This window comes from Camellia sinensis, chromosome 6 (genome assembly GCF_055761805.1).
Source record: "Camellia sinensis isolate YWXY chromosome 6, ASM5576180v1, whole genome shotgun sequence".
NCBI classification, from domain to species: Eukaryota; Viridiplantae; Streptophyta; class Magnoliopsida; order Ericales; family Theaceae; genus Camellia; species Camellia sinensis.
Window position 1 is genome coordinate 22,726,952 of NC_138966.1, and position 23,451 is coordinate 22,750,402.

Below are 23,451 nucleotides of genomic sequence, written 5' to 3' on the forward strand. Positions count from 1 at the left end.
GTGCATCTATCACACTTCGTGTTCACCTTTAATGTATCTATCATACTTGTTCACTTAGTACATCTATCACACTTCGTGTTCACCTTTAGTGTATCCATCACACTTGCTTACTTAGTGCATCTATCACACTTCGTGTTCACCTATTGTGTATCCATCACACTTTGTTCACTTAGTGCATCTATCACACTTCGTGTTCACCTATTGTGTATCCATCACACTTGTTCACTTAGTGCATCTATCACACTTCGTGTTCACCTATTGTGTATCCATCACACTTGTTCACTTAGTGCATCTATCACACTTTGTGTTTGCCTTTTGTGTATCCATCACACTTTGTTTATTAAGTGCATCTATCACACTTTGTGTTCACCTTTGTGTATCCATCACACGTTTACTTTGTGTATCTATCATACGCTCGCTTTGTGTATCCATCACACGTTTGCTTAATGTATCTAATACAGTTCGTTTGCTTTGTGTATCTATCACACGCTCGCTTTGTGTATCTATCACACTATGCTCACTTTGTGTATCTATCACACATGCTTGTCCACTTAGTGTATCTATCACACTTCGTTCACCTTTATGTATCTATCGCATATGTTCATGAGAATTGCATAATTTTCTTACATCCTTTCTGCTTGTAATGTAGTTTGGTTAGAATTCACCTGCTTAAATTGTTGCATTTATTGTGTATATTTGCTTCATTACAGTTTTCTTTGCATGATCATAAGTTATTCTCAGCTTTGTGCATACCCTTTGCAATTTGCCCCTGCTTGCGGGCACTTCTCCTTGATTATCTCGCCTGTTTGTCTAAGTCTTCGGCCTTGTCAAAAATGGGTCGCCTCTGGGCTTTGACATTCACTCCCGTCACTTATGACTTTCGAGTTCTGTCAAAGAGGGGCAACTGTAGACATCCCATTTTTGACCAACCTTAAGACTCAGACGTCATCGATTGAGCGCTCGGTGATTGCGCATGTTGTGCTCGTTCTGAGGTTTCAGAGTTTCAATTGAGGTCCTTACCCCCGGACCTTGGGACCCTTTTATGCTTTGCCTCCGTTTGCGAACCAGGTTCTGTTTTCTCTTCTCAAAAGGGAGGGAGAGGTCTCGTAGACCATCTCTCAGTGGCCGTAGGCTACTTTTCGTAGTCGTAGACCACTGTTCCCGTCTGGAGACCAGTTTCCGATTTTTAGAGCCGTTGGCCGTGCGCCACGGTTCGGGACCGCTTAACTTTCTCTGTTTGCTCTGGTTTTTGTCACACACCTTGTTTCCTCTCTCTAGAGGGACACTGTGGCCTAGGAGACCACCTTCGTCATCGCACGCCACTTTTGATGCTTAACAGTCAGTTTTCGGGGCACCCGACTGTGCGTTTTGGCCCCCGAACCCTCATTTTGCATCCGTCTTGGTTCATTTTTGGCGTGGACCCTATTTTCATTGTTTGGAAAGTGGTACAAGGGTGGGAGACCACATTTTCTCCTTGGAGACCACTTTTCCCCTGCTAGCCGGTTTTCTTGTCAGGTAACTAGTCTCCCTAATTTTTAGGCGATAATTGTTGGTCTCCCACCATACCACTTGCATGCATTTCATGTGGAGACCACCCTGGGAGGCTGCCGACCGCTTGAACCTTTTGACCCTGGTCGGCTGACCAAGGCAAGTGGTCGTCCGACCACTTGAATTGGTCGGCCAGCTCCCATCAGTTCTGTCTCAGTGAGTTGATTCCAGCTGTGCCAGCTAGGAGGCACAGACTGCATCCTCCATACACATATGGAGGATGTTTGCCCTTGGTTTTAAGCTTCTAGGAGAAGCTTTAGTCCTTTTTGTCTATAAAGGAAGGGCTCCCCTTCCTTGTAGAGGGTTCAAAAAAAAAAAAAAATTGGTCTAAGGCATACAAGACTTCTCCCTCTATATCTCTACATCCAAGCTCAAAAAGTGCATGGTTCTTCCACCTTTGCATACCATCTTCCAACCTAACCCCTCCACCATCACTCTAAGCATCTTGGAGACCATTTTCAGAGGTTGAGAAGCTGTCTTTGTGGTCCAGAGGTTGCTGGTCCTTTTGTGCTAAGCATATTTGAGCTTTGGTGTAAACTGAAAAAAGTCTTATTTTGAGGCCTTTAACATGTTTGTTTAAGATTATTTTTCTGTTGGGGGTCATCTACCCCCTTACATGCTTCATTTTACCTTGTTTTGAGCCATGCCTTAGAGCATTTGTGTTGGCCTTTTAGCCACTGAAATCCAGTTGATTTTCAGTGGCTAGAATGCTATTTTGAGTGCCAAAATCAGAGAGGGGTGACCCTCTCTCCCCTTGTTTTATTTTCTTGCATTTTTGGCCTTGCAAAGGAGCCCTTATTTGCATGCTTCCAAGCCATGCTTCAGGCCATTTTTGATGAGTTTTAGGACCTGCATAGGCTCTGTCCAGAGCTTGTTTTTCCATATTGGATGTCGATCTTGCATGTGTAGAATAACCCTCTTCATAGCATATCAAAGGAGCATCTCATTCTTGCATGCATTAACCATGTTTCAGTGGGTTTTTGGGCTTTATTTGGCATGTCATACCTCTGAATTTTTCTGGTTTAGTGGCCTCTTGATTGCCTCACATGTTTGTAGTGCAAATCCTCTTTACTAGCTTACATTGCATGCTATTTTGGCCTTTGATTCTAGCACTTTTTGGCCATGCCTTAAACTAATTTTGTGCATGTTTTGGACTGCCTTAGCTCTGTTTTTGGGTCTCATGGTCGAATGATGTTTTCTATGCATGGTTGTAGTTCAATACCCTTGCCTAGCTTTGAGTTTTAAAGCCTATTGCATGCGTATTTTGAGGTGTTTCCATGTTTTGCCATCATTGTGAATCATATTTCAGAGCTTATATGTATGCCATATTCCCATGTTTTCCACTCTTTAAATGTGTTTGAGAGTTATGCATGAATATCTCATTTTTGGACCATTGCATGAGCTTCATTTCCATGCTTTACGAGCCATCATTTTAGTCCATATTTGCTACTATTTTGGCCTGCATAGGGACTGTTTGGGGCTAGTTTGGCCATTTGAGTATTGCTTTGCATGCCTATAGTGTAATCCACTTAACTAGTTTCGGTATTTGGGTCATCTAGGATGCATTGTGTGAGGTGTTTGCATGATTCGGGACCATCTTGCATGTCATTTCAGAGCTGCAAAATATGTGATCGTATGCCATATTTCGTGCTTACCATGCTTTGGTGGAGTTGCACTTTGTGCCTTAGGTTTGGTCCCTTGCGTTTGTGCATGTTTGCATGTGTGTTGTTGCTTCATTTTCATCATGTATGGCCACTGATTTGAGTGTGGCTGAGGCCCATTCATTTTAGTTTAAGTCCATCTTGCATTATGTGTGCCATATCCATGTTGTCGCATGCTTAATCGTCGCATTGTGTATGCCTTGTTCATGTCTTTGTGCATGTCCATCTTGGTATGTGCATTGCGTATGCCATATAGATCATGTGCATTGAGTATGCCATTCTTAGTTCATAGCATCGTGTATGCTAGTTGCATGTTTGCATATTATCCCTTCCATGCTAGCATGATTAGGTTGCATTGCGTTTAGAGTTGCATGCTAGTCGTATTGTGTATGCCATGTATATTGCATTGTGTTTGGAATAGGGTTTAGCCCAAACATGGGAAACGAGGGACATTTCGTACTCCAAGTGACGAAACGTGCCTCGATTCTCGGTCGCCAACACTCCGGATTATCCATGATGGAGTTTAGGCCTTGTTGTGTTTATATGTGCATTCATTTTACATTGAGCCGTGCAATCTGACTCCTCAGCCATCATGCATCGAGATGCGTGATCGGTGGCACGAGGATCGAGGACTACACTCCCTGGAGCTTGTGCAATGATGGGGAGAGTGGTTATGCACACATATGTTGAAAATATTTTGCCATGCCCCTTTCTCGCTCTCTGTTGCAGCAAACTGGAAACCAGCAGCAAAAACTGGTCAGCAGCCTTCTGGAGCTCTGTACAGTGTTCTGGGACCAGTTGCAAACAGAGGCAAATCGGGACATCGCGATGGATTTCCCGACAAGGCGACTTGAGCATGCATGCATCCCTATCATTCGGAACAGAGCTGAGGCAGTCCATTTTGTTTAATTTGCATGCTAGTTTCCTTACTTAGTTAATTCGTTAATTAATTAATGTTGTGTAATAATTAGTTTAATTAGCTTAGATTAGCTAGTTTATTATGTACTATTCATTCGGACCCTCCGAGGAGGGCAATGTTGTAATAAGTGTGCGTGTGTGTGTGATGCATGTCTTCCAACCCCACGTCTTTCTCCCTTTTATTTACCAGCTTATGATGGTTAGTTTAGGGCACGTTTCAATTACCATACTTATGCTCGCATGTTCGCATCCATTTATCTGTCTTGCATGCGCCGGGTTCGGCGCATCATACTAACTGCATTGTATTTCAATTCCGAGTTGAATACGTGTATCAGTTGTTGCATTTCATATGCCATTTAGAATAGCCAAGCCTATCTTAGTTGCATTTTTGCATTGTTGCATTAGGCATTTCTGCATAGTTAGGATTCATGCATGATTTCTAATTAGCTTCTTTCTTTGGCTTGGAGTACTCGGTAAGTATTTATGCTTTAGTATCCTTGCATGCGTGTGAGTGACTGCCATGATAGCATGCTTACCATGAGGCTATTTGCTTATGTGATATAACTGTCTGAATGCCTGTGGGTGAAGGTTAGGTTATTTGAATTGGAACAATTCACCAATTGAGAGTTTTAAGCCCACTTGAGAGTGGCAAAATCATGTTTTCTTAAGCCCACTTGAGGGTGGCAAATCCACGTCTTAGCCTACTTGCGAGTAGCACCATCAAACCATCTTTCAAATAAACAAACATGAAATGTTTTGTTCCAACTCAAACGATCCATGTCTATACTTGTATGTTGTGTGCATCACATAGTAATTCTAGGCTAATAACCGGAATAAGAGCACATAATGTTTTCAAAACTCGATATCATGGTTAGTAGAGGCTAATCTTTGATCGGGCGAGCGGGGGTGCTCACGAAGTGACCTTCCCCAATCGTACCCAAGTTCTCGAGCCGAGGCAACTTTGGTGATGACGGACACGTGGCCTTAGGCACGAGTCAGGGTTTCCTAAATTTCCCCCAAAAAAATATTTAGGTGGTGACTCTGTATCTGACAAAGCAGTCTATGTTTGGCACTTCTTTCTAAAAATCAGTTTTTCAAAACGATTTGCCAGATTTGGACTCTTTGATGATTCATCGGTCTTGCATTGCATTCTGCGAGATTAGATAGAGGACCGTGACATTGAGTCCAAGCTGTAGTAAGCCCCAATGAGCAAAACGGGATTTCTCCCGGGACGTTTGGGGACATCTACACACGTCTCGTGTGAAAAGGACAAAGAAAGAACAAACCAAACTACGTCTCATGTAGAAAGGATGTAAGAAAATACAAACCTAACTATGCCTCGAGTAGGAAGGGTGAAGGGTGAAGGGCGACGTAACCATCGAGCGCACCCGAGGTCTCAATCGAGATCCTAACGCGTCTCACGCGATGGGAAGAAGGGTGGTGTGAACAAACAGGCACACTTGATGTTTTTAACTGAGGTAAACAATCCTCACGCGTCGTACGCGAGAGGAGGAAAGGTGGTGTAAGCAACAGGCGCACCCGTTGTTTTTAACCAGGGTAAACAATCCTAATGCGTCGCACGCAAGAGGAGGAAAGGTGGTGTGAACGAATAGGTGCACCTACCGTTTGTATACCGGGGTAAACAATCCTAATGCATCATACGCGAGAGGAGTAAATGTGGTGTGAACAACGGGCAAACCTGCTATTTTTAACCGAACATTCCTAATGCGTCACACGCGAGAGGAGGAAAGGTGGTGTGAACAACGGGCACACCCACTGTTTTTAACCGAAGTACAATCCTAACGCGTTGCACGCGATAGGAGGAAAGGTGGTGTGAACGAACAGGCGCACTGTAGACACCCCATTTTTGACGGCCCTGACGACTTGGACGTCATTACATGCACACTTGATGACGAGTTTATATACTCGCCAAGTGCTCGAAGTCCTCAGTGGGATGCCACAACTTTGAGCCTTTCAAACCCTACACCCTTGTTGCCTCATTCTTGGACCAAGCCTTGGTATTTCAAGCCTACAGCTTCTGGTGGCCTGCTGGCCACATTTTTTGGGCTGCTGGCCATCATTTTTTGGCTGTTGGCCACTGATATGGCTTGTTAGCCACCACTAATGGCCGGCCAGCCACCCGTTTTTTTTGTTGATATTTTGTCCCAGTTGTGCCAGTTGTTTGCACAGATGCATGCATCTGCACCCACGTGCAGGGCTGGATATCCTTGTAGGGAATTCATGTTTTATATATATAGGAGACCCCTCTCTCATGTTTTAAGGTTAGAAAATTTTGAGATCAAAATTTTTCCTCTCTCTCTAGCAAATCTCTACACTTTTGCCTACAAATCCTTAGCCTTTGCATATACACCCTTAACCAGATCTTCTCATCTTTGAGCTGAGGCATTTTTTAGCTTGGTTTGAGCTCCTAAAAGGTGTTTTGTCTTTGTTTTGTTGCTTGAATTACTTATTGTCTTCAAAAGGTATAAGGCTTTGCTTATTTGCTTACTTTCTCTACTATTTTACTTGCTGTTTTCCAACTGATTTTGGGCTGTAAAACTTCTATATTTTGGGGCTGAAACTTGGGTTCTAAGGCCATTAAAGGTTGAGGGGTGGTTCACCCTTCTTTATACCTTGTTTTAGAGGCTTTTGCTCTTATGTTTCTCATACTTTTATCATCTTTTTTTGAGCTTTAAAACACTAATTTTCAGAGTTATTTCAGTGGCCAAAATCTTGTTTTGAAGTCCAAATTTGAAGGGGTTAGCGTCCCATCCTTGTGTCTTGCTTACTGGCCTAGTTTGTGCCATGTTTTAGCATATTAATTTAGACTTTTTAAGCTCAATTCTAGCATGTTTTAGAACTGTATTAGACCTGTTTCAGCATTGCTTTTTTAGTGATAGTTACATTTGAGCTTTTTCTTGCATGCTTATAGTGTAATTGTCCTCATGAGTTTGGTGTTCTAGGCCTTAGACACCATCTTCTTTGAGTTGAATGCATTTATTTATGCTTTTATCACTCACTTTCAACACTAATCATCTCTGCAACCTCCCTCATTTCTTGCCTTTTTGCATTAAAAGTGGTTCAAACTACTTGTTTGTCTAAAGTATGAGATTGAGGTGTCATGCTTAATGGTTCAATCCCTTAGGGGGTTCATTACCAACGGTATGATGTCTCTTTCGTGCCTAAAACAACTCTTGGTTTGAGCTCTCTTTCCATTAGAGGACTTAAACTCACCCTTTGGACTCAATTGATTAAAGGATGATTGGTAATTTAAATTGGAGTAATTAAAATTGGGACTAAAATGGTGAAAGATAAAAATTTGGTTGTGTTCAATCGAACGTTAATTGAACATATGGAAGCTTGAACCATTTTATACTCCTTAGTGATGAAATGATTCAAAGTTCCATGGTCACTACTTCCCTTGATCATTCATGATAGGGAGGTGGTTTTGAAAGTCTCATTTTGTTGCATTTATTAAAATTGCACACTTTGGTTCACATGCCATCATGCAATGAAATTACTTGAGTTGGTAGTTTGTGAATCAAGTTCATTACTCCTTTGATTTGCTCATGAAAAAAGGGGTGAGTTGTGCAGACAACCCTTGAAAATCCTTATGCATGCTCTGTTTGTCCTCTATTGCAACAAGAAGAACTGGGCAACAGTGGCCGGCACTTGGCCGGCAGACCACCATTGATGGCCGGCCGACCATCACTGGTGGCCGGGAACCCTCATCACTGGCCAGCCGGCCACTGATGCAAAATTCAGTAGTGTGTTCTTTAGGCCAAGCAAAGCTGTTCTAGAAAGTGGGCAACAATGTTAGTATTCTATTGCACAACAGAGGCTCTCTAGAAGCAAAACAGTGGCTTTTCGGGTAGAAACCGAGAATGTGCATGATCATTCCTTGCATTCTGAGCATGTTTAAGCTTAAATACTTAGCTTAGCTATCCGTTGTATTTAATTAGTTATAGTTAATTAATTTTGATATGTGTTGTAACTAATTAGTTAGTTAATTAGTTATTCAATTTCGTTTTGTAATTAGTTAGTTAACTAGAATAGTTAGTTGATTTATTGTGTTGTAATAATTAGTTAAGTAATTTAGCTAATTTCATTTGTTTTGTAATAATTAGCTTTTTTAATTAGTTAGTTAATTAGCTTAGTTTATTTATTCGGACTTTCCTTCGTGAGAGCGCAATGTTGTAATAATGTGTATGTCTTCCAACCCCGCGTCTTTCTCCATTTTATTTAACTGCTTATGATGGTTAATTTAGGGATATCACGTTTTGTTTAGCATATTTCATGTTTGCATCCATTTGTATTGCATGCACCGAGGCTCGGTTTATCATTCTAACTGCATTGTTATTACTTATACTTCTTTGAATACATTCTTAGACCGCATGCTATCAAATTGCTTCATAAGCCACATTAGTAGTCGAGCCTAGTAATTGCATATCGCATGTGTGTAGCTCGAATTTTTCGCGCCCCCTTTCGGAAGGCCGAAATATAAGCTTTATAGTTCAGACTCCTGTGGTTCTGAATCTAATCTCACATGTGCAATGTGAAATTGATAAACACCAAAGAGTCCAAATTCAACAAATCTTTTAGAAAATCAATTTTGAATCAAATTGCCAAAAATGGACTGCTTTGCCAGATACAAAGTCGCCACCTAAATATTTTATGAGAAATTTAGGAAACCCATGACTCGTGCTAAAGGCCACGTGTCCATCATTACAAAGATTGTCTCGGTTCGGAAACTTAGGTACAAGAGGGGAAGGTCATGAATGCATTTGAGCACCCCCGCTCGCTCGATTAAAGATCGGCCTCTACTAATCATGATATGATTTTTATCAGCATTATATGCTCTTGTTTCGGCTTATTTAGGCTAGCATTTACTATGTGATGCGCACACACAAGTATAGACTAAAATTGCAAGAATTGGAACATCTCGAGTCATGTTTGTTTTGAAAATTGTTTCGAAGTATGTACCACTTGAAAAAGTGATCGCATATGCACATTTCTCAAATTATTCCAATTCAAGCAACAAGCCTTCATCCACAGGTATACAAATAGTTTTATCAATTAAGCAATTAGCCTCATGGCAAGCATGTTAGACATGGCAACATTCTCACACATGTGATTATGCTAAAGCAAATAAAAGCTTGCCTTGTACTCCAAGCCAAAAAAGAAACAAAGTTAGAAAAAAATGCATGATCCTAACTTTATGCAGTTATGGCTAATGCAACACATGCAATATGCAACTAATGGGATGTGAAACAATGAAATTGCATGTGGTTTAAGCACGTATTCAAAGAAATATTGAAATGACAATGTAGTTAAAATAATGAATCGAGCCTCGATGCATGTAATACCAATGGATGCAAGCATGAGTTATGGTAATAAAAAATGTGAAGTCCCTAATCTAACTATCATAAGCAGTTAAATCAAAAGGGAGAAAGACGTGGGGTTGGAAGACATACACATTATTACATTGCGCTCTCACGAAGGAGAGTCTGAATGAATAAACTAGCTAACTAACTAATTAAAGCTAAGCTAATTTAAGCTCATTATTACAAAACAAATGAAATTAGCTGAATTACGTTAACTAATTATTACAAATGAATATGAATCAACTAACTATTCTAGTTAACTAACTAATTACAAAATGAAATTTGAATAAATAATTAACTAACTAATTAATTACAACACTTTACAGAATTAACTAGCTACAACTAATTAACTATGTAATTAATTACAACACGTTACAAAATTAATGTAGTCACAACAAGATTAATTACATTCGACAAAATGCGTAAGTAAAATGGATAAAGGTTATATGCACAGCAGCGCCTAAGAGCTACTTTGCCTGTCCAAGCCGCCTCTGTTTCTCCTTCAGCCACTGCTTCTGTTTTCTGAAAAACTGCACTGCTGGCTACACACTGAGAGTCGCGCTGTGTATCATTGATGGCCGATCGTGCATCAATTTGGTGCAAAGCTCTGTTTTGTGTTATGAGGTGAACTAGTGCAGAAAGAGTGTCCTCAAGCTCTGTTTGTCCCTTTTTCCTCCTCTGTTATGGGAAAGCCTCAAGAGAAGGTCGAAATTGATTCCAAAGCCATCAATGAGAAAATTAATTGCTTGATGATCTCAGATGCGATCTTGGACAAAAGTCGATGAAATGCAAAGAAAAAGACCACTCCTCCCTCTTGTCATAATATGAACTCAAAGAGGGAGGTTGCAACGCTTCAAGAATCATCAAAATGCCATGGATTAGCATGTGACAACTCTTGACACAAGTAACTTGGCATAACGTCCGGCTAAGTTGAAGCAATTTAAGCCACTTTCTTTATGTGCATTGATCCAAGTTTTAAGCTAATTATTAAGCCTTGCCGTTCTTTTATCCATTTGTCCATGGTGATCTTAAAGTCCTCTAAACAAGAAGTAATGTCAAACGAGAGGTTCTTCTAAAGCATGAGGGAAAGACTATACCATTGACAATGAATATTCGAAAAGATTAAGCCATTAAGTAGGAGTCTTTCTTACATGTTTTGAGCAACCTCAATTAGTTGAAATCATTGTCAAACATGAAAGAGATGGATGGTAGATTGATTGTTAAACTTAGACTCTTAAACATAGAAATGAGTAAAGGGAAGCTTGGAATAACATGCAACAAGTTATGTATGCTAACTTATGAGACATCAAATGAACTAAACAAAGCATGAACCAATGTAAAAGGGCTTGGACAGCCCTAAAAACAACCCTTAACATATGAAAGATAGAGGCTAAAAGTTAATGAAAATAGCCTAAAAAGCTAGACAATAAAGAAAAGAACGAAGGCAAGTAAACAAGAATAAGGAGGGGTGGCTAACCCCTCTACTTTTGAAACTTCAAAAACATGATTTTTGGCCCTTTGAAAACTCTGAAAATTAGTGTAGATATCAAAGAAAAAGAGTTGAAAATGAAGGGTTTGAGATATGGGAAAGGTGTGGAAGGAGCAAGCTCTCTCTACCCTTTTGGTAGCTCTTCAAACCCAACCTTAAACACTTCAAATAGACTCAAAACAACACAAAACAGAAAGAATTATGAAGAAAATGGAAGAAATGAAAGCAAGAGAGAAGAAAACAAGCTTATACCTTTCAAGGGGTAAGCTTGTTGTTTGTGATCGAAACTTGGTTTCAACCCACTCTCAAGCTTGAATTATGCTTCTCCAATATCAACCAAGACTCTAAGGTGGTGAGACAAGGTTGTATATGGAGTATAGAGATGATAGAAGGAAGCTAGGTTAGCTCAAAGGTTGCTTGCAATGGAAGAAGAAGAAGGGAGGAGCTCTCAAGATGTATATAGGATCTCTAAATTTTGTTCAATCCTCAAAATAATAACACAGTTTCATTTTTATAGAATTCGAGATCAAAAGGTGATAAATGTCTTCAAAAATAGATAGCTGGTGGGCTTCTGCCCAGAATAGTGTTTTTCACCACCAAAGGCCAGCCGACCTTTCATAGCCATGGCTGGCCATCACTGATGCATGACTGGGCTTTGATGCGCTTCCTTGTCTTTTTGATTCAAACTTAACTCAGAGCGGAAAAATGTCCAAAAAAGAAACTCACAGGTTCAAACAAGGTAAATGTTGAAGATTTGAGGTTATTTCGAGAGCCTGATTGAATCCGAATTGCTGCGAATTCACAATTCAACTTTCATCATCGAGTGTATCGAACCAAGCGTCTAAGTCTTGCGGGTAGTAAAAAATGGGGTGTCTACAATTGCCCCTCTTTGACAGAGCTCGAAGTCATCAAATGATGTGAGTGAATGTCAAAGCCTAGAGAAGACCCATTTGAAAAGGCTGCAAGACTTGGGCAAAAAAAGGAAGGTAGAAATAAATGGTTGCGCCCGCAGACTATGTACGTATCCTTTTGCAAGGAATCAAACCAGCGTAGTTCTGGGGCAAAATACAAATAATCTACATGATGCAACTTTGAAAGACGGATTGACACACTGTGCGAAGCTGGCTGATCATGCAAGACGATGTAATGAGCAAAGTCAAGTAGACTACGTAAGATATAACAACACATGAATAAATAGCTTCAAATTTAAAGTGAAGAGATTCAAAACACAATCTTTCTATGCCAAAACATAGGACAAGCAAAGAAAACACCGCTCAGGGCTGCGTCTCACGCATCCCGAGAAAGAAGAAGACGAAAATCACTGGGGGTTGTGTTTCACACGTCTCGAGGTAAAACCCGCCTAGGGCCGCGTTTCAGGCGTCCTAAGAAACAAAAATCACTCGGAGCCGTGTTTCACATGTCTTGAGATAGAAAGCAAAACAACTTTGGATTGCACTTCACGCGTTCTAAGGTAGAAAAAAAAATGCTTAGGATTGCATTTCATGTATCTCAAGAGCAAACTCACCCAAGGCCGCATTGCATGTGTCCTAAGATAGAAGAAAAACCAGTCGGGGTTGTGTTTCATACGTCCTGAGGTAAAACCCGCCCAGGGCCACATTTCACGCGTCCTGAGAAAGAAAACCACTCGGGGTCGTGTTTCACATGTCCCGAGATGAAACCCGCCCAGGGCTGTGTTGCACGCGTCCTGAGAAACAAAACCGCTCGGGCTCGCATTTCACGCGTCTCGAGATGAAACCCGCCCAGGGGCGTTTCACATGTCCTGGGAAACAAAATCGCTCGGGGTCGTGTTTCATACGTCCCGAGATAAACCAATCCGGGGCCGCATTTCATGCGTCCTGAGAAACAAAACTGCTCGGCGTCGTGTTTCACACGTCCCGAGATAAAACCCGCCCAGGGCCGTGTATCACGCGTCCTGAGAAACAAAACCGCTTGGGATCGTGTTTACACGTCCCCGAGATAAAACCCGCCTAGGGCTGCGTCTTACGTGTTCTGAGAAACAAAATTGCTCGGGGTCGTGTTTCACACGTCCTGAGATAAAACACAGAGGTGCGCAATAGATGCACAAAGTAAACAGGTGAATATGTGTGATAAACAAGTGAATGTGTGTGATAGATGCACTCAAGATCTTAGCTACAAAGCTATGTAAGTTCCCTTACTGAGACACAGATAGCTTATCCGGAACTGCTCTAAATGAACCGTACATACAATATCGTGTGAGAAGAAATGACGGAATGAATTACGAACTAGACAAAACAAGTTATCGATAAAACAAGTTACATCATGAATTTAAACTAATAAGTTTAAACAAATTAAATAAAATCAATCAAGAATAAAATAAATCAAATTATGCACTCACTCAACAAAACAAAACAACATGGATATTTTGCTCACTTTCTTTATTTTCTTTGCTCTCTTTGCTATTTTGCCTTCATTCTTTGTTTTCTTATTTCTTCTTCTTCTTCTTCTTCTTCTTCTTCTTTTTTTCACTTATTGTTGTTTTGACATTTTTTTTCCTTCATCACCCATTTTTTTTCATTATTATCATACAACTCATTATTACACCCAAATTAAAACCCAAAATTAAAACTCAAAATTAAAAACCCAAAATTAAAACTCAGAATTAAAATAATGATGAAATAAAATAAAATAAAATGAAATGATAATAACCAGCAACACACACAAACAAAACAAAATAACAAAAAGAAAATAACAAAACAAAAGAAAAACAGAATTGAATTCACCAAAGGTCGGCCGGGCCTCGGCGATGCATAGCTGGGCTTCAATACAGTCGGCTGGCCTTTGACAGCGACAAGGGGCAGTTCGGTAAAATGCAAGCCCGTGGCTATTTAAAACACACTTCAAGCCTCATTTGGACCACAACCTAGGTCGAAATCCCCTCCCCCTTCTCTCTAAACTTCATTCTCTCTAGATTTCCCCGTTTCTTGAGTTGTCCAACAACTTTTGCAAAAATTTTCCCTAAAACCCTCTTGATCCTCTATCTTTTGAATCGAACAAAATTTGGCTTGGTGAAGTTTGAATTGTCTCTTGGTTTTTCTCAGATCCTCACACATTTTCCCAACTTTCCCCCCTTTCCCTTTGATTTTTTTATATCTCCTCCTCATTCCTCTCTCCTAGGGTTTTGGTTTTGTGATTTTCACTCAAAAAAAAAAAAGAAAAAAAAGAAAAAACTAGCTGCTCACTTTTTTTTCTTCACTTTTTAATCTCCTCTGTATGGCTAGCGACGAAGTACCTATCCCTGACTTGTTGCAGGTATTGGTGTTGCCCTGGGTGCAAACATGGAGGCGGCAGAGGCTGCATTGCTTCCCCTTGCCGAGAGGCCCTTTGATACAGCTACATACCAGTCGCGTACACATGTGCCAGCCCCAGGCAGCACCTTGAGATTTGAGGGCTTCATCCTAGGGCTAGATGAGGACACTCTATTGCGAGAACCCATGGAACATGTATCTGCCGATGCCTCTACGGTACGTAAATTTTCTTTTTACTTTGCATACATGTTGAAAGTTAAAATTGATGAACAAACCACTCATCTCTGCTGTACATATGCTGATAAAAAATCCAATTGATAGGTAATCGCCAAGAGGATAGGCGGCTAAGGCTCTATATCCGATCCCTGACGTTGGTACGAACGGCTTCCCGTAGAGGTCCACAGTTTAGTAGATGTTGCTGGCTTTGGGCCCTTTTGCTCTAGGCTCATATAGATGAGGGCCAAGTCTTGGCTTTATGGGGCCCTGGTAGAGAGATAGTAGGACACCACCAACTCATTTCACTTTGCTTTGACTGGAGAGATGACACTGACTCCATATGACTTCTCGATGTTGACCGGTTTGCGAGTTAGGGTCAACGGCCCAGTCCCCTTTGATCTAGATATGACCCAGCGAAGGGATGCACAGCTCCAGCTTCTCGGGGTGATCCTAGACACTACCAGCCACGGGATGGTGTGCTACAGCTAGTTCTTGGAGCACTTTTCCAACACTTAGCCAGCTACTACAGGTGAGGTTGCCCAGTACGCCCGTGGCTTTCTCATATATCTTCTCAGTACTACCCTGTTTGCAAATAGGGAAAATACTATGGGGTTATATATTCTATGGGCACTGGTACACCTTTCTCGTGTGGTGGAGTTTGACTGGGATGGTGCAGGCCTAACTACTTTATACTGTTACATGAGCTTCGTCTCTCGCCGCAAAATGGTTTCACTCGGCAGCTACTGGAAGGTTTGGGAGGTATCCCCTACACCAACTTTTTTGATATGCTTTACATCCTATTCACTGTTGTATTTTTTGCTCATCTGATCCATTTTCTCTTGTCTTTTGTTTGCCTTTTGTTTATAGATTTGGGTTTACACATATTTCACTTCCCTAGCTCCAGTCCCAGTGAGGCCAATTGAGTTGTCAATACCTCACTCTCGGTACTACAACTCACAGTTCGAGCAACGTCGCCTTGTAGACCGAACCTTTCCGTACTTCAGCTGCTTCTTTTACATGATTACGATGGACCATGTAAGCATAATGCCAGTTTTTAGCTGTTAGCTACTACAAGCATATTACACTGTTCCACACTACCTGATCATTCTTATGCCGTTGCATCTGTACCATATTACCAATCTCATACTGCACTGACTTCTGACATTACATTGATTTCTAACACTACACTGCCATTCTGATACTACACTAACATCTGACACTGCACTGATTTCACACTGCGTAAACATTTGACACTACGTTGATTTCCTCATGCTGTACTAACATCTAACACTGCATTGATTTCATAGGTTGGCTGGCATCGTTGGGCGGGCATTCCCCAGGTGTCAAAGATGACTTATGCCGCTACTTGGCATGTGTAGACGCGCCCGCGTGGGCCCCGTGCTACAGTTCGGACTCGATTTGTGTCACGGTTCTTAATCTGAACCAAACAGTCCAAATCTGGCAAATCGTTTTGAGAAACAGATTTTTGAAAAAGTAGTGCCAAACATGGACTGCTTTGCCAGATACAGAGTCGCCACCTAAATATTTTTAAATGGGAGAATTTAGGAAACCCTGACTCGGTGCCGAAGGCCACGTGTCCGTCATCACCGGAGTTGTCTTGGCTCGGGAGCTTGGGTACGATCGGGGAAGGTCAGCTATGAGCACTCCCTTTCGCCCGGTCCGAAGACCGGCCTCTACTAACCGTGATATCCGTTTTTGAAAACTTTACGTGTTCTTATTCCATTTATTAGCCTAGAATTACTATGTTATGCGCACAGCAAACAAGTATAGACTAGATTGCCTAATTTGGAAATAAACATTGCATATCCGTTTGGTTTGAAAATGCTTTGGAATTTGCTACTCGCAAGTAGGCTAAAATACGGATTTCAACGAGTTTTTCCAACTCAAACAATCCGGCCTTCACCCACAGGCATTCAAAACAGTTTAACACATAAGCATCTAGCCACATTTTAAGCATGCTGTCATGGTAACATTCACACTCATGCGATATGCTAAAGCGGAAATACTTACATAGTACTCCGTGCCAAAACAAAGAACTTGTTAGCAAACATGCATGATCCAAGTCCATGTGAAGTGCCTAATGCATCGCATACAAAATGTCGCTAAGATAGGCTCGGCTAATCCTAGACATGTCATGTGAAAATGCACAATTAACACATATTCGGTTCGGAATTGAAGTACTGATGCAGTTAGCGTGATGTACCGAGCCTAATGCATGTAATACAAATGCATGGATGCACACATGCATAGCATAAGGTATGCTAAATTAAACGTGCCCTAATACTAACCATTAAAGCGGGTAAGTAAAAGGGAAGAAAGAAGTGAGGTTGGAAGACATACACACCACCCACACACACTTATTACAGATTTGCCCTCGCTCGGAGGGACCGAATAAATATTACAAATTAATTAACTACGCAAGCTAATTAAATATTACAAATTAATTAATTAACAAATTAACTAATTTAGGAAAACAGTAAAACATCTCGAGAAGCGCGCCGCCATGCGCAAGCTGCCTCTGTTTTCCTCCCTTTCCTCCTCTGGAGGTTGTCAAAACCTCAGGACTACATCCTTGGACAGAGGGGATCATCACCGGCTAGATGAAATTTCCACCGGCAGTGTTGTATGGCCATCGGCACAAAGTTGAAGCTGTCGGCAGAGAAAATAGTGCCGGTCGGAACATTACACTGCCGGTCGGCAGAGTATTCCTGCAGAACCTGCAACTCACAGCAACAGAGGGCAAAACAAGGCATGGCAGCATATTTCAAGGCATGTATGCACCAACCATGTCTCTTATCATTGTAATGACTCAAAGGGACATGCGCCTCGGTTCTTGGACCACCAATCACGCATTTCCATGCATGATGGCCCAAAGAACCAAGTATGCAACTTTGGTTTCAAATACAATGCAAACCAATCAAACAAAACTCCCAATCCCTATCACCCAAGTCAAGGGACAAGGCGTGCATGCAAGATGCAATGCAACCTAGGCATACAAGCTAGGAATGCGACATGACATGGCAAGGCACTTATGCAATCATGCAAGCATACATAGGGCAATGCAAATGGATGGCAAGATGGACTTATACATGAATTAGGCAGCTCTAAAATAGGCCTAAAACAGTAGCCATTGTGCTAAAAGGTGAGGGCTAAATGGCATGCACACACATGCACATAAGGACCAACACTTAAGCATAAATCAAACAACATTCAAGCACACTTGAAAGAAGGAAACATGGACAAATTAGCATGCAACATGAGCCCTAAAATCATGTTATAAAATGATGCCAAATCAAGTTATAAATCAAGTCAAGCATGCAACAAAAAGTCCAAGTGTTCAAGGCAAATCAATAAGGCATTGAACTACACTTATCATGACCAAACATGGCGTGCATTAAACAACTAAAAATAGATTTTTAGCATGTTAAAACAAGGCCAAAGGACTCCTTAGATGGCATCTAAGTGGCCCAAATACAAAGGCATACACCATGACCAAAACATGGAGCATTGCAACACATGCTTTCAAAGCATTAAAGAGGCATGCAAGGTAATCAAACAAGCATGGAAATGGGACTGAAATAGCATGTAGGATGATTCCAAATCACCAAAACAATGCAAAGATGGCATGCTACATATGCACATACTCAAGGCCAACAAGCCCAAATACAAAGGAGCTATATAATGCATGCAAAGATCAACCCAAACGATTATGGACAGAGCTAAAACATGTCAAAATAAGCACATAAACTTCACAAATACAAGCCTAAAACATGCTCCAACAAAGGCTAACAACCTAGAACATGTTAAGGCACAAATAGGGCATTACATGGCAACTATGCTAAACATGCATGGAGTTCCAAAACCAACTTGAAATCATGTTATATCATGGATATATAAGCATGAAAAACAAACCAAATATGCTCAACACACACTCAAGCATAGGCTTCCTTAAGAGGCCAAAATAGGTCCTTTTCAAGGACAACAAGGAGAGGGGGTGGCCCTCTCCTTCTTGGGACTTCAAAGCATCATCTTCACCACTAAAATCCCTCAAGATTTCAGTGGTGAAGAGACCTCAACACCAAAATCCCGGAGCTAGCACAAAATGGCTCAAAATGAGGCCTTTTGAGGCCTAAGGGTGGTCAACACCCCTCAAACAACAAAACACTCTTAATAAACAATAAAGAGGGCTTAAAAATAGAACTTTTTTATGTTATACAATAATCACAAAAATAGCTCTAAGACTAGTAGAAAATTGATGCAAGAATGGGGAAAAAAAGGACTAGAATCTCACCCTTGATGCCTTCTTCAACAAAGATGCTCCAATGGCCTCCTTGAGCTTGAATCCAAGACAAAAACTTCAAAACACACTCTTTAGAACCTCAGCTCCAAGAGGAAGGTGAAACACTAGGTGTTTGTGTGCAATAGTGACACACAAAACACCTAGTGTACAAAATGAGAGGAAAAGAGAGATAGGTGAGTGTATCTAACCCTAACCCTAGGAAAAACCAGAGCTCTCCTCTGTCTTCTCTCCTCAAAAATGTCTAAAGGCTCTCTTTTTTGCCTTAGAGAGAGCTTCTCTCTATATGCCTCTTGTAAAGCTTACAAGACAAGCTTTGCAAGAGGGAGATCCCTCCATACACGTGTATGGAGGGGAGCAAAAGCTACAACTGTCTAAAAATATCTGCAAAAGCAGATGAACAGCAATCGGCCGGCAAAAAATGCCATCTTGGCCAAACAAAGTGCCGACCGGCACAAAATAGTGCTGACCGGCAACAAAGAGTGCCGGCCGGCAAACTATATTGCCGGTGGCAGCAAAAAACCAGCCGGTGGCATCTAGCCACTGCCGGTGATGGGTGGGGATGGTCTACAAGCCCCACCCTGCCCTTCCAAGGCAGGATGCAAGTGTTTGGTGCAAAACCAGACACTAAAAGGTCAAGTTCGGAGATCCTGAGACAAGGCGCGCGAGCCGAGGCCTCCGGGAACTCCAAACGAACACAAACAAGGATAATCACCGAGTGTTCAAACAGTGACGTCCAAGTCTTGAGGACGGTCAAAAATGGGGTGTCTACAGCATGCCTCTATGATGTGGATCTTGTTCGAGGGCCCCTTTGGCCGAGCGTACTACCTGGGAGAGAGGTTCATCTGCCAGACACGGGGCGTTGTTGACCCCAACATTCCACATCCTCCTCCTCCCGACATGAGGGTAGTGGATGATCTACAGGATGGTCCTGAGCTCAACCTCTTGATGATAGGCGAGGACTGCGATCGTCATCATGAGCCTGGTTATTTCATTGCCTTCTTACACACTCGGGTGATGGCGCCTCTTACTCCAAGTGTGGCTTGAGTTGTGCCAGAGGTTGTTGTTGCTGCTGCTGCTGCTGTTGGGGTAGGCGGTGCGCCTGTCGTTGCTCCGATTCTTGGATTTCCTGTGATCCCCACCGAGATCATATACATACGCCCAGATGGAGTGGTCGAGCAGATCCCACTGGAGCATATCGAGGAGAGAGACCATAGGCTCGTATTTGCGCCTGGCGTTGAGTAGGTACACATTTCTTTATGCTAGTCTATATTGCACTTTAGCTTGTTTTCTGCCATTCCTTTTCATTGTTCTACTATTACTTCTGTCTACATTTCCCATATTCTATTCCTTTTGCAGATCCCTTGAGCATTTGGTGACGAGCTCCTTCGGACGATTGACCGACTACTCCTGATGGTACGGAGGAGGTAGACTGCCTTAGTCACCTATGAGATTGAGGTACATTCTATCTGTGGTTTACTATTGTTGTCATACTATACTTGTTTCCATACTATACACTTTGTTTACTCCTACTGATATATGTCCTCTTTTTAGCTTGAGTCGGCACCAGCAGTGCCTGCAGGACCTTTTGCAGCCAGTAGGCAAAGACATGGCCCAGTGAGAGGCCGATGAGGCGCCAATTGGGGGAGAGGTAGAGTGAGGCAACGCTCGCCTTCCAAGGAGTCTTTTGACGGGTCCACGACCCTTGAGGATGAGGGAGAGGAGATTGACCTGTAGTCGAGCAGCCCTAGCGATGACAACAATGCACCTCCTCCACAGCCGAGAAGAAAGAGAGCGAGGATGGGCTACTGATGACGATGATGATTTTGCTTTTGCCTTTGTTTTGTTATGTAGTTATAAAACTAGCTTCGGATAGACCTTTTGTTTTCGAAGACTTTTATTTTGTTTTGGCTTTGTAAAACAATGATCGGTGTTAGACCCACCAGTTATAAAAAGACAAGTTTTGTTGAATGATCTCTTTGCATAATATGATGAATGGCATTTGCATGTGATGAATGGTGTAACCCTTGCACTGTAACCTTTGGAACTATGAATGATTTGTTCTTGAATTGATTTGTGAACCGGACAATGACTTATAACAAGTCAAAATGTAAAATACAACTCGATAATAGAAAAAAAAAGTGAAAACAACTCGAAAAACCTAACAAACACTTGGTACAAACAAAATAAAACTCAAAAGTATAGTCGAAGTCCACCCGAACAAAGGCCAACTTTTGCTACAACTGATCTGCACTGGACCAACACCAAGACCCAGCCGGGCCTCACTGATGCACGGCTGGCCATCAGTGTGATGTCGGTCAGTGCTGTCCAGCTATCATGCTTAGCTCATTCTCAAACTCTATAAATAGTGCTCCCATGCTGTTTTTTTGGCAAACTCACAAGTCTCTGATATTTTGCTCTCAAAATGGAGATATTATTTGTCAGCAGGCTTCAAGACTAGATAGCCACTTTGGATGGCTTGGAAAAGGTGAATTTTCGTGGCTTCGGGCTAAATGCCCTTTTTCCTTTAAGTCGAACTTCTCTTTGCTTTCCATTCCTCCATGCCGCAGTTCGATGTTAGAACCCAGTTACACATGTATTTAGCTTCAGGGGACAAGAAATATGCCCGACTATTGAAGAATTTCAGGTACTAATGGAATCCTGGCGTGATAAGAAAATCATACTTCAACTCCGTTTCAACCATGTCCAACCTTTGGGACGGATATGTGGGCTCACTCTACACGAGGTTCGATCTTTAGTTCACATCAGATAGCTAGATATTCCCACTCTAATTCATCAATTTTTCAGTGTTGGTGATCAAAGCAACCTTCTCTGGCGAGGCTTTCGGTAACATGCCCCCTGCTTGTGTATGCTGGCTCATTTCCTTTTTACCCAAGTTTCGGCGTGTCTAGCGTTCGGTTGATCAAAGTGGCCTAAGGTTGGCCGAGACTTTGATGGGCTTGGACACTTTTCATCGATGGGAACCTACCAAATTCATGGGGAGTCCACTACTTCTGCAAGTAAGGTTTCCCATTCTTTCTCATATGTGTTTTTCACATCACTCGGTATTCATGCTCTATTTTTCTCTCAAAACCCTTTTCTCACTTTTCTCTCAGCATACATCTCTCTATTCTTAATTCTCTCTTTTTCTTTCATCCCTTCCCAGGTTTGGTTAATGGACAAGCTGAAGATAGTGGACTCTTGCTCTGCATAATCAGCTTGAGCGTACTTCTTCCACCAACAGCTCGTGGTTTCCCCAATGAGGGGTGGTGGTGCCAATGGATGTGCAGCAAGTCTGTTGCTGACATAGCCTGGCATTGCCCTTGGCTTAATTTAGCAGAGATGAGTTACAGCATAGCTCGGTAGCCCAGCATACAGCTGATCGACCTGACTCACTATGTATTCTACTTCCCGTTTCGGTTCGGGCTTCAGTTTGGGCATGATCAGACTTGCCTAGAGGAGGGAGTAGAGTACCTGGTTTCATTCCCCATTTGAGGTTCACATTTGGCTAGGTACCTTACTGCTTTGAGGACGAGAGAGCTTTTGGCCCCTGCCATTAGTTTCAATTGCGTCCTTTCTAGCGAGTGCTTGGCTTGGCTCGAGGGTGAGGCACAAACCGGGCCCACTTTGGCTTCAGAAGCTTCTACTAGCACGAGCAGGGGACGCAGGGGCACCTGACTCATCTATGCCCCTAGTTTATTGCTTTGACCTTTCTTTTCAAGTTTTTGATGTAATAAAAGCAACTTTGATTTGTATCCGAGATGTGGAGAATTTTGTATTGAAATCAATGAAATTAAAGTTGCAAGCACTGAAAAATTTCCTTTTTGGTCCAAAAATGGTCCAAGTTGTAAATTGTAAAAAGTAAAATTTGAACCAAAAAAATCTTTTATTAAAACATTCCAAAACCATTTTCGAAAAGGATCACCACTTAACACTCACGGAATCAATTCTCGAGATGCACAACCCTGAATCAAAAGGTCATAGCTGCCTTTTGCTTGAACAACACTGCTCTTTACTGTAACCAGCTCTTCTCTCAAAGTAAAGATCACAACCGAACCCTCAGGCAAAGAACAGACAAAGATGACCTGATCAAACAAATGGACAGGGCAGTTGAGTTGGAGGTATTTACGGCCGAACTTCAGTTTAAAGTTGCTTACATATCCTGAAGATAGGAATCAGGCCTTATGTAGTTCAGTTCGGGTTCACTCGAGTATTAACTTTCTCTTTTTGTGCTCTAACTTTTGCCAAGGCTGCCCTTTAGGGTTTTCAATCTTGCGAGATCAGTTTTACTTTATTTTAAATTTTTTTGTACTCTAACTTTTGCCTAGGTTGCCTTTCCGGGTTCTGCCTAGCGAGTTTCTCAGGGATAGTATTTCTTCAACTTGTCCATGTTGATCGGTAAGGAAAATTCTAGACCGTCCAAGTCTATGAGAATAATAGCTCCACCCGTCCAAATAGTTTTGATGATGTAAGGACCAGTCCAATTGGGTCTAAACTTGCCCCTAAGGTCATGGATGTGAGCTTAATTATCTTTCAGCACCAAATCCCCCTCTTTGAGATTCTGGGACTTAACCTTCTTGTTAAAAGCCCTAGCAATTCTGCGTTGATAACCTTGAACATGGTATAATGT